The 13463-nt window shown below is 36.5% G+C and overlaps 1 protein-coding gene across 12 annotated transcripts in view; it reads right to left on the reverse strand.

Annotated features, from left to right (window-relative positions):
• RAD51B (RAD51 paralog B) overlaps positions 1-13463 on the reverse strand; it is a 439031-nt gene that overhangs the window by 321460 nt on the left and 104108 nt on the right. The window lies entirely within an intron of this gene.

The raw sequence follows: 13463 nt of genomic DNA on the forward strand, positions 1-13463 counted from the left end.
ACAGAAAGTTCACAGTAACCTCTTACACAGCGTTGTATGCATAGACATTGAGTTTGGCACTCTAATGCTCAGTACTTTGCAACCTGTTGGGTGATGAGAGTTGTCACACAGTTACCTTCATTCCTGTTTTAGGACCCATAGTCAAATGAAGAATTAGGCCATCTGCTCCCATTTCCTCTCTTCCCCAACTAGCATGGCACAATATCCTCATTTAAACCAGTTTGCTACAGGTAGCCAGTGTAAACCAGTCATTTTGAGCTGCAGTTGCCTCTATTAATTCCTTATTTAAAAGATCTTACACAGTTTTGGTAAAAACCTTTCAGAAGCTACTGGTACACGTCTTAGGCACTGTCCTCTCTGCTTGATATTTGAGGCACAATTCCCTTCTATTACCAATATTTCTATCTCTGTTCCCAGATCTACCCAATATTCTTCAGATAAAATCTCACTAGATATTTAAGCCAGATAAGAGAACACTAGTTCATGCATTCTAAATTCAGAAAACATTATTTGGAAAACTTATGGTGTTGAAAGTCCAAAGCAATCTCCTATCAGTTACTCAGTTTTATGAGGCACTGAAGCAGTGCTTCTGCCTGTAGTCACGTTCACAACTGACATTAATAATATGCTGACTGCTAGTAAGCAAAACACAAATAGCCCTTGGAATAGGGAAAAATGCCACATCTACTCAGAACTATTGTGCTCAGAAGTTAATTCAAGTGACAAAACAAGTATGCATTTCAGTCTTGCTTAGCCTGTCACAAGTTTGCAAGAGTAAACCTACATATGACAAAAGATGAGAGTCTTTTATTAAAACTGCCAGAGGTGTGCAAATCCAGGCTTCAGACAGGGCACACTGACCTCTGTCTGACTTAACATAAATTACAGAGAAACATTCTAGTGATAAACATCACAGACTTTACAGGAGTATGTGGATGGTAGCTGCATGAGTCAGAAAATCTCATATAGAACAGAGTGGGATATTCTCTTTATTTGCAGTGTGCTTTACTGCAGGCCCCTAACACCACACATGCGTGCGCACACACACACACGCGCTCAGGGATGCTGGGGCAAAATACAGGCAGCACTGCCAGCAAGACTGTTGGCTTCCTTCATGCCTTGGATTATGGATCGGCTTGATAGTTGACTTCTATTTAGAAGTGTATACTGTGTTGTTAGAAAAGGACATATAGTGCCCGATTTGAAGACCAAGTGAGATGATTTGGATATTATTTTCTGGGAAGCAGTAGAAACATTCTATTATGTCGTGCTTTTAACATATACATTGAATGATTTGGACAACTACTGAAGCTATAATTTCTTTGAGATTTTTATTTTTATTTTAGAATTACATACGGAATCTTGTGAGCTGAAATATCCCCAAAATCCTTAGTTAAAAATAACATTCAGAGCTGTACTTAAAACACGGATGTATACAAGAGGACTTGTTTAACTTTAAAAGAAAATCTAAATCCTTTTGATACAAAGAAAGCTTTCTATATATACATATATATTTTGTATTTCATATGAAGTTCTTCCACAACTAGCTTGAGACTGAGTAAGAACATTAACAGGGTGACATGCAAATTCTCACTTCAGTTACAGATGCTAACTTTGATGCTTCACTACCTAGAAGATACACTAATAACAACCATTTTAGCAAAAGTTGCCAACTGCTCAGGAATTAGGAACTATCATCAGTGGAAATGAAACACAGTACCATTTCTCTTTTGTACATATCATTGCACTGTCATGCTCATCTTTACTAAACCAGCTTTGGGTTTTGACCCATGGCAGATTGAAAGTACCTTTTAGCTCCAACCCAGCCTGAAAACCACTGCTTACTCTTCCTTATGGTGCTGACATGCCAAAGCAGATATTCCTGTTGCAAGATATGATTTATCTCTACAAAATGCACTGTAGAATTTTTGTGACTAGAAATAATTTCAGTCGACCAGTCTTTTTCCTAAGTTGCTACAGGTTATATATGTGATGTACAAAGGCTATTTCCTACAAAGTAAGAGGAAGTCTTGGCAAAAGCTGAAGACTGCAATAGCAGCCTCACAACTTTTTCACCCAGAGGCAGTCCCTAGAGCGGTGACAGGTAGAAATGCCAAAGAGCAAGATGAAAATTTTCACCAACACTTAAAATCTGTAGCTCACATGCACACACACTCTCCCTAAATGCTGGTGGTACTTTTCAAATAATCATTTTGCTCCTAAAATTTACTAGAAATAAAGCTGCTACCCAAACTGCTGGACAAACTTAAGAGCATCCTAAACCAACAAATAAACAGTTTACCTTTCAGAAACTGCTTAACATGACATGTAACTCATTCAGGTTTTGCAGTATTAGTCTAACATTTAACTATGGTGTTTATGAAGTTGATCTGCCAGCTTTGTTCATGTCATCTGATTTACACAAAACAAATACATTAGGTGTCTGAAATATTGTATCTGGCCCTGGGCAAGGAAATCAAAAGGAGTATTTTATTTTATTTATTAGTAACATAGGAATAGCCGTAATTTTGACAAATATGGGACCTTTGGTCAGTGTTTACCAGGTAACAAAATTACACTGGCTGCAAGCTACTGAACAGATCTGCAAACAATTTAACTACCATTCTTAAAAATACTACTGCAAATCTGTCTCCAGCAACTACTGTCACCTCCAGATTACCTCGGGATGCAATACAAAAAACCCAGCAGAGACAAGGTCAAAACACAGCCTGTCTACAGTCAGTACTATGCAATTAACAGGTATCATGACAAAGGAGCTCTTTAGGCATGAGCTTTTTTCTTCGCAGTGTTTATGATTAATTGTGCAGAATAAAAGAACTGTGAGATTCAGGTGTGTCCAAGATAATGAGGATTTGTGTAAAAGTCTCTAACAAAGGTGCAGCTAGGGCCCAAAAAAGAACAAAGATTTTGTCCATAGCAGCTAAAGATGGATTGATGACTGGAGATGAAGAAGATAGGGAGTCTTTTGAACTTTTTAACCCAGAGATTAGCCTGCAAAATATCACCAAGAAAAGGTCAGACTTTATTTTGGACAACGAGGATAGTCTTAGGAAAAGTGGAAGATCTTGTCATGGTCCGTATAGAAATGGAAATTGAAGAAAGATTATCCAGAAAAGGCAATGGAATCAAGGATCAAGCTATCGAGATTTCTCACAAATGCTAGAGAGAGTAAAAAGAAAAATACTCCATGACATGATAAATAAAAAGAATAAAGAGGTAAAAAGATATTTACAAGAGGATAGAAATACAAAAGCCCCAAAAGGAAAATATTTCAGAAGGTACTCAGTTATTTCATATGAAAGCGACTAACATTCCAGGAAATGAAGTACTGAGATTTTGACAACTATACTTACAGGTAAGAATAGGGTAGACAGAAAGGACCTACACCTGAATCAGAAAAGAAACACTGGAATACAAAAAGAAACACTTCAGGCAGTACTAGGAAAACTACGTGTCCACTGCCAGAAATCTAAGCTCAAATTCTGCAGAAGTGTTAATTTTATCATAGGTATACGTCAGCCAAAAGCGACCAGGAGACCAGAAAAGACTGAAAACATCTCCCTCTCATTCACACATGTCAAGCCACCTTGAACTCTAAACTCCTTGTCTCTGGAATCTAACTTAATTAAGAGTCATTAGCTAAGACAAACCTGAAAAACAGTAGCAAACATGCAATAATTTGCTCATTTTTTAAATATATTTTTTGAAATTAAAATCTTAGTAGAACATCTAAGTTTATTTTCATTACCTTCAACAGAAGGTTTTGCCTCATCTTCACTTGGATACGAATACATGAACCAAACAGTATTTGTTTATTTCTGTTTCTTGATGTAGTCTCCCATAGTCTTAGATCTTGTACTGATTACAATTCAATGCCATAATTTCATTGGAAGCTCCCATTATATTAAGACAATCCATACCATTATTTCCTGATTACAGATAGCATGAACAAGAGAGATAGAGTAGAGCAGAGCTCCTTTGCCTTAGGTTATCAGCAAACAAATTAATGATGCTATTGTTCTGAACAGCATCAAACAAACCAAAAGAAATCCAGGAAAATAACACTCTTTCTTGAGATACAGCTCAAGTACAAAATATTCACAGAGAGTAAACTGACATTTATTCTTTTTACATTTTACTTGCATTTAGCAAATAGTGAAAGAGAAAACTGCACAGCATGTAACTATATTGTATGTACAGTTAGAAACTAAAAAAGGACAGTGAGAACAGCACCTTCGTCATTTAGTCACGTTCCATGTTATGTTCATAATCAGAATTGTTAAAATACTTGGACTGAAGAATGAACACACAATCATGAGAGAACAAACTGACTTCTACTTCCCAATTCTCTATAAGAGCTCTTAGCTGAACTCCAACTTGAAGAACTGTTCTGTTTTCCAAAGAGATGTGAGGCTGTCACTTTCTTGGTGAGGTTTGGGAATTTTTAATTTTTTTTTGCATTGAATGTTAATAAAGAAATCTTTTAACTACTAATTACCTGCATTTCATTTAAATCCACCATTAAAAGATGCACATGACCTTATTTTCTGTATTCTTTGGCCTTACCATTTTATAAAACAACATTCATTTTATATAATATTCATGAAGCAGAGTGATTTTTCTGCATAAGGAGAATTGGAAGAAAAATTCAGGACAATTAATGTCAATCCTAGTTCCAAATACATTAGCTTGCTGTGAAGTAACTGAAAACATCAAATTGAAGAACTGCATGTAGTAGTCACTGTTCTCCCATGATTTACAGAATCTATTAATTCCTTTTTTAAAAGTGTGACTGGAGAAGATAAGGTCAGTACCACTTGCTAGTATCTAGGGAGCAAGACCACAGAACAAAAGGCAACAACCATCAGAATTTTTTGTTTAGTTAGTATGTCAAACACTGAGTCAGGGGAAAAAAAACATAAATATTTCTGAAAGGAGTGATGAAAGGTTTTGCTGGAACTTGAGAGAATAGAAATGCTAAACAGTTATTAGAAAATATTAACAAAGTATGGTCATATATAAACACCTGTAAGAAACTAGAACATGGTGTCATTAAAAAAAGAAATCATTCAGGTTATAAACCATCCTGCCAGGATGAGTTCTTTTCATTTAATGCTGAATATTTGATTTTTGGCACTTTTCTTGATATGTGAATCCTGTTTGAATCATAACACTAATAATACAGTGTTTAACCTAAAATGCACAAGAAAAATGTGGAAAATATGAATATCTAAAAACTTACAAAAAGGTGGCAATATAAAAAAACCTGAGAATAACTACTATTTTTTAAGGTTTCTCCCTCACCTTCTAAATGCTTAAGGCTTGCAATCTTTTTCTACTTAGAAGTATAGCAAAGATCTGAGATGATTTAAAGTAAAAGGCAATGTAAATGTACTGCCAAGAAAAATCCCACAACCATTAAGTTCATTATTTGGCTTCTTTAACACTGGAGAAAGCAACTGCCTGTCACAGACAGTGCTGTACCATCTGTACCATACTCCCAAGGACCAAATTCGTAGAGCTGGAAGCCTGAGTGGAAATCAAGAGACTAACAAGGAACCATCAAAGAACGCCCTCTGCTCTCCTACTATTGCCTAATATTCCACAGACATATTCAAGCCCTGTGTACAACAGCTGTATATTTTCCAAATGTTTCAGCAATTTTTTTTTTTTGGTAGCCTACTGTTCCTATTTCTACAGTCCAATTCACAGTTATCTTAGGAAACATCGAGTTTATGGCAAATTAAGTTTTTCAAGTATGCAGCAAGAAAGCTTGTCCTATACCACTGTTACTACACAGGTCCTTATCTAAGTCCAAGGAAAGCATGGCTTAAGGAGAGGCCAGCAAAACAGCATTAGTTCTATCCTGCCAAAAGTATCTTTAAGTGACAACTATGATTTATACACAGGCATCTCCCCTTTAGAAGAAAGAAACTGACAACTGCCTCAATGCTTAAGCCAAAGAATCCCAAACGTATGCAATGACTAATCACAAAAAGTGTACTAGGAGTTAGACTGCGGCTCTCAGAAAACAATGTGTTGCTGTATGTTAGGCTGTTTAGCCTTCTCCCCATGTTACTGTCTGCTTACAAAGGAAAGTGAAGCTTTATATTGCAAAGGTGGCAAAAAGGGGCTTTCACAGGTGTGGTACTGGTATTTCTATCAACAGAGGAATAAAAAAGAAAACACACAAATCATGTAAAGGAGTGAATGGCCCTCAGATGACAAACATCTAAATTATCTTGGAAGTCATCAGTAAGCCTATGAAAGCAAAGCAGAATGCACAACTTGAAGCTGAGGAAGGACTTTCAAAAAACAAACAAAATATTAAAAATATTTCACCAGTTCTATATTTCTGCAAAACTCTAAAAGAAAATTAGATGGAAAATATACCTTGGAAAAAACCTAGGTTTTGCAAATAATGAAAATTACAGTGCTATTTCCCCTCTAACTAATATGCCAACACTGATTTCTGATGTGAAAGACGATAAAACTGTTAGGTGGTGGAAAGAACAGTAAATTCTGGGTATTTTAAAATTTAAACAGAACTATTTCTGGTTTTATTAGGCCTATCAAAATCATAGCTAAACCTCAGCAGTAGGCTGGTGCTTTTAGGAAAAACATCATTAAATCAGTAAAAGTTTATATTTTTTGGCACATAGGCACCATCCTAATAAGTCTCTTTAAAAGGGAGTATCTCAGTGGAGGTAATACTTACTGTTTACCATACTTCTGGTTGTTAGGGGTTACCAAAAAGGTCCCATTTTTCCATGACATCAGCTGCATTCCAACAGAAATGTGTGCCCAGGAGTTTTAGTAATGACTGTAGTCTCCAATGACTGAAACCTTGGCCAAAATCCTCTACACCTGCAGATCAGCTGAGTAAAATAAAAAAAAAAAACACCAAACCCAAGAAGAATTTAACTGGAATTTCTGACTTAGCTCCTAGTAAAGAGAAATTATTATTTTTGTTCCTCAAATCTGTTGTTGATAGTTGTTTGGACCAAATTTTGAATATCTGCTAATTGTTACTGCTCATTCAACTAACTGCTTGACTCTGGACCTCAATTCAATTTGTCAGAAGTGTAACACACTCCACACACCAGTTCAAATCTAAGAAGTCAAAAGGATTTCAAAATAGGATGCTCAAATTTTCCAAAATTATTATTTCTTACCTGCCTTACATATCTCTCATCTGTTTCTTATTCTGAAATGCTGATGAAAATATTCCATTGCCATTGAGATACCATGAAAAGCCAACTGTTTCTGAAACATATGGATTCTATAGTCTTGAGTAAAATCCCATGAAGATATGAAAATCTTAAGAGCAGGCATCACAGTGTTTCTAGGAAATCAAGTACAAAGCTACACTCTGAACACTGAGGGAAAACCAGAACACTATAGCAGTGGCAGATATCATCCTCTCTGCGGACAGCGTTGAACTGTGTAAATAATAACCATGAAACCATCTAGCAAAGTGTATCTACCAACAGCAAAGGAGTTTTGGACTCTCAGGTTCTATCTGTGCTACAGATCTGAACAATTAGCTGACTGATAAGTGGGCAGCCCCTAGTTTCTCAAGAGAGCCTAACTCTGCAGCCTACCCCAGCTACCAAAACCTTACCATGTAAATCCAATACAACCAGCAGTATCCAAGTGGGTTTATTTGAACTTGAGGCCCAAAACAAAAAAAATCATAATGATACAAGACTGAAGACTACAAAATAGAAAAAAGGGTTCAGATTCATATTTTTATGAATACCATGTTATCACACTACTAAGGCAGGCAATTCCTAACTCCAAGAAAAGAGCCAGTATTAGAATAAAAGATGGGAGAGTGCTTGCATTATAACAAGCCTCAGTTGCTAATACTACTTCACACATGGCTACTCCAAGTTCTTATTAAGCACCACCACAAAGGAGAAAACTGTCTTACAAGATAACTTAGGAGATCACTATTTAGTCATCAATAAGGAAAGAATTTGAAATTAATCAGCTCAGCTCTGTTCAAAATTTGAACCAGTTTCCTTTGACGAACTCTTTTCTTTGCTGGTAGAAGCCTGTTACAACTAGTAAGATGTAAAGCACAGCAAAAAAAAATCTCAAAGGCTTATACTTTATTCTCTATAAAGAAGAATATTATTTTGGCGGGGGAATCCTTATTGACAAAACGATTTATAACAGACACTTAGGTTAAAGAATTGTGCCAACATTTGCTATGTACTTATTAATGTAAACCATTATTCCTTAGTCAGAAGCAATCTCTCACTGACAACACATTCACCAGTCATATTTCTCTGATTTTAGTTTTCAGCGAGCATATGCTTTAAACAAAAACTGTTCTCTCTGTCTTTGTTTCCTTAACTGTTAAAAAGAGTGAAGAACAGAGTAAGCAGTTTTTTGTAATCAAAACAGTTGAGTTTATGCAATCTCTACCTGTGTGACCAGGACATCGTAGTTCTGCAAAATTACACTTCATGAAGGCTAGCAAAAAGGGAAGTACTTGGTTCTCAGTACTGTTATGGACACAAGGTCTGAGAGCTATTGTATGGAAAACTAGCAAATGTTTGTGTACAAATCTCTAGATTCCTCACTACTCCCAAAAGTTCATTTGGCCTTTGTCAATGTCCTCCAATTTGCAGGGGTTTGGAAAGTCATCAGCTTCCTTTTTGATCTGATTCCCTGTTTGCTTTTGGACTGTCTTCTTTTCAATGCCAGGCATCTTCACCTTAATAATGGTATGGTCCCTAACTCTTAGGTAATTTAAGTCTGCATTAGTTTTGCCCAACTCAGTCAAAACAGCAGTTAAGCCACAGGTCCTACATGTGTATTATGGATTCTTGAAGTATTTTGCTGAAAGGACAGTATAATGACCACATCTAAGACACAGCAGTTGATACTGCTACAGCCTACTGTAAACAAGAGTTCAAACTGGGCTGTAACTGCATCTCTCAGAAGTTTAAACGTATGTAGTAAGTATGGGATAAATCCTGACTCACAGACGTGAACTTGCAAATATCTCCTGCAGAACTCAAAAGGACAGAGCAGTTGTGCAGAGGAAGGAAGCAGGACACTAAGACAGCCCATAATCCATCTTGTGCTACAGAATAGCCAGAAACTTTCCGACAAATCCCCATCATGGTCTCTGTTTCCAATCCAGGGGCCTTGCTGCATGATACGGACTGCTACAAAGATAGAGGAACAATATATGCATCCATTAGCCCATTTTTTACATAATTATTATAGCAGAAGTGTGAGAACTACCAAATCAATGTCTTCAGAGCAGGCTTGACAAACTCCTCTCTCTCAGTAAGGTACTTAAAAAGAATTGCATAGTCCAAATACCTGGGGGAACATCTTAATCATTAAATATTGAGGCACCTATGTTGAAATATGTATCTTCTAAGTACTACCACCATTACTCTTACTATCTTCATGCACCTATTACATGATTGAGACTTAAATGTTTTGGGAGCTTTTTATACTTCCTTTATATTAAAAAAAAGGCTTTTGAAGTCGACAAAGAGTGAAATACACTGAAGAGCACTGTTATAGCTGCATGTCATAAGTTCTTAATAGAACTTACCTTATGAAATCAGGCAGAATTTTTTTGAAAAGAAGTCCAGTCTTTACTATTGAAAATCGCTGTCATCTTAATTTTATATTGTTGCATACAGTTGTATCTGCAGAACCTTAGGTGGAGTTGCACTTACTTCCTAAAGGAAGTATGCTCACTCCAACCAAAATACTACAAATGTGGAAACTGTAAATGGTTCCAATTTTGCCAGTTAGCACATGAGAAAAAAGAACAATTGCACTTCAGTGATATCATTTTCTCTTAAATACTTAAGATCTGCCAGGACTTGTGTTAATAGAAAGCAAGTTGTACTTTAGTAGTTTAAAAAGGCATTTATTATAAATCATAGGGAGTCAGACTTTTTTGTCTTCACCTTAATTATTTTAACTACTAAAGGTAAGAGCTGCTTTACTTACATAAACAGGACACTTAGAGGTGTCAGCAATCCATACCTTTTGGCCAGTTCTACGCTTGCACTCCTTTGTACTCATCAAACTAATTTCACTGATCTCTGCAGGGTAGGTGCCTCTGAGTGAACTAAAGATGGCAAACCAGTCCACACAAAGGCGTGCTCCAGGTTCCCAGACCACCACACATAGACCTTTGTGCTGTAGCCATCATGGCTGATGAAAGCTATTTGTGGCCGTGAATTGACAGTAAATTTAGGTTTGTAATGCTGAAGGAAATAATAGCGATGATTAAACATACAATGTGCAAGAGAGAAATGAAAAAACAGTATCACTGTGCACAAAGACTGCCTTGAATATCTCTCAGGAACAAAAGTGTTGTCACTGTTTGTGTTAAATACGGGGGACATTTAACCTCGGTTTATCTCAAAAGTCTTGTGAAGCTTTAACTGTACAGTGGATATTTGATGTTAGACATCCCACAGGCTTATGCAATGCCACTCTGGTTGCTCAAATGGCAGCTTTAGTGTCCCCAGCAACTGGCTGCGCAGCAGCAGTAAGCAAAACTGACTTGTTGCTACATTTGTTGTGATAAGAAGGTCCCAGTCCTTTACACCGTAACACATATTTCTAACTATAAACATGAATAATATTAGTAAAGTTTAGAACATCTGTATAATCTTTATAGAATACAAGCCTAATAAGACATTTACAAAGACTAATCACTAGTAATTTGAAATTACTCATGTCACACTTCAGATTCAAGGTCAATATTAAATTCTGTATCTTTAATGTTTTTAATATTGTTTTGTTGCACTTAATGGCACTTCAATAACAAAAAAATGTCAATCCATTTAAAATCGTGTTGTGTAAATAGAATTTTTTCCACATATTATATTCAATTCAATTTTCACAACCATCCAATCTCTTCATAAATAAGTTTACTAGAACATTGAAGAATATCTAATACTGAAAAGCAGTGGGAAATTGAACTAGTCTTGTGACTACGCCTCACTTATCCAGAATAATGTTTGGCTGTACAGCATGGAACTAGAGTGAGGGACTTTGCAGCATACTTGTAAGTAAGTTTTTATTTATTTATATCTGTAAAAGGGATCATCCCAAGGCACTGTTTAATTGTTTTAAAACACAACCACCATCACTGTGGAAAAGTGATCCATCACATGTGGAAAAGGCAGTATTTTTCACGCTATATACCTCAGCATATGCACTACTGTTGAATACATTAGTACTGGCACTTTACCACATTCATTGGAATATCCTCCCCTCCAGATCACACTGCTATTGCTCCTTGGCACATTTCAAAAAAAAAGACACACAAAGCCTTTGCCACAAATCTGCAGGCCAGTCTGCACCTAAAAATCCTGAAAGACCAAGGCAGCTAGCTCCCAGGCGGGCCTCTTCCTGCACTCGCAGGGCTCAGGCTTGATGCACAGGAAATGGCAGAGAAGAATCAGTTTATATATGTACACAAAGCAGGGGTGCAGAATAACACATCAATCACAAGATGAGGCTGATATGGACTACTAAGAGAGAAACTAACATCTGAGGCTTTTCAAACAAGTCATTCAACAATGTGGAAAGGATGCAATTTATCAAAACTGGGAGGAACTCCTGAGCATTGATGGATGATATCCCACATTCAATTATACATTTAGAAAGTATTCTCATACAGTGAATCGGGATGTTAACTCAGTCACTACTTTATATGTCACGAAACTTTTCTGGTAGAAAAATGACAGATAACCATGATGATGTTTGTATATTTATTACAAAGTTTAAAGAAGCCAAGTTGAGTTTTCACAGACAACATTGTCATGACTTTTTTAATTAAACAGGGAAAAATTCTGGGGTGTAACAACCTACCAATATTCAGATCTTACTGCTTAGGACTTTTAGACCCTACCACAGTACACAAAAAAACTACTGTATGAGCCATAAAATGTATTAACTCACTTCCTTATGTTTTTTCACACCTCAATAAGTAAGCTACATCAACTCTGCTTCACCTCTGAAATGCAACCCTACTCAAGAAAGTCATCCTTTACGGAATCTAATGTATACATTATAAAACAAAGGAACTCTTCTGTTGTTTCTCATATAACTAATTTATGTAGTTGGTTAAATATTTGGTGGAAGCACAAATCTTTAGGTCTGGAAAACAAACATGACCATGATCATCTGCTGAGAGCCTCGCAGCAATGAGATTCTCATTCATTATCTCCTTCAGATAATATCCACAACAGTACCCAAGACCATATGATAATGAGACATTTATGTTGTAATATTTCTTTAATAAGAATTTTGATTAGGTTGTCATCTTCTCTGCTGTATGTTCAGAAACCAACAGTTCAGATTGTATCTACTTTGCTTTGTTTACAGAGGGTATTTAGAGAGTTACAAAATTGTTTTAAACTGGAACTAGAACTAGTTTGCATGTACTTCAGACCTTCCACCAGTTGATTTATTCACCATATACAGTCACTAAGGAATCCTATCCTTTGTCTGAAACAGAGGAGAGGGACAGGAAGCTAAAACAAAAATACTGTCTGAATACCTAAATCCCTACTTATTGCATTATTCATTATTGGGTTTGGTGTCTCAGCTACAAGAATGTTCAAACCAAAAATACTTAATCTAAAAAAAAAATTAACTACTGCAGTACCTTTTAAACATTATTGTATGCACCCAGACAGAGCTCTATTGTGTTGCCTACATAATGTCTAAGCTTCAAAAAGGACAGAGCAGAATGAATTGATGACATTGTATAAGTGCTAAGATCTGTCACCTAATCAAAAATTTCCACAAATGTTGTCCATTCTATTACAAATAATGATAAATAACCAGTCAAGAAAACAAAGAAAATAATCTTGGGTTGACAGAGACCACTTCAATTAGACAACTGACAGCAGTTTACTTGTCACTATGGATGGCAATTTTTCCTCCACAGAGCATGAGCAAAAGCTGTATACTTTATGCGCAGTTCTTTGACAAAATTACCTGTATTCACAGCCCACCTCAGCACAGATCAAACAATCTGGATTAGAGTGGATGTTAGGATTGGTTATTACTGTCTTGTTGCACTAATTGATAATTAAATAAAAAGCACACATGAGCCAAAATGTAGAAGTTAGTGTACTGGTATTTAAGGAGTATTACAGACTTGACCCTTACAACTCTCCTTTGAATGTCCAAGCCTGTTCACTTAAAAGGGAATCTTAGATCACCATGTCCCCCACAGTTTGAGAAAACTCAGATTTTTATCAGAATCCAGATCCTACTTGGGCAATTTCAACCTTGTAGATGAACTAACACTCAAGAACTGTGACTTCACCGTTTTTCTCCTCTCCTCTCCTCTCCTCTCCTCTCCTCTCCTCTCCTCTCCTCTCCTCTCCTCTCCTCTCCTCTCCTCTCCTCTCCTCTCCTCTCCTCTCCTC

This window comes from Neopelma chrysocephalum, unplaced genomic scaffold (assembly GCF_003984885.1).
Source record: "Neopelma chrysocephalum unplaced genomic scaffold, ASM398488v2 Primary Assembly neopelma1_24, whole genome shotgun sequence".
Taxonomy (NCBI): domain Eukaryota; kingdom Metazoa; phylum Chordata; class Aves; order Passeriformes; family Pipridae; genus Neopelma; species Neopelma chrysocephalum.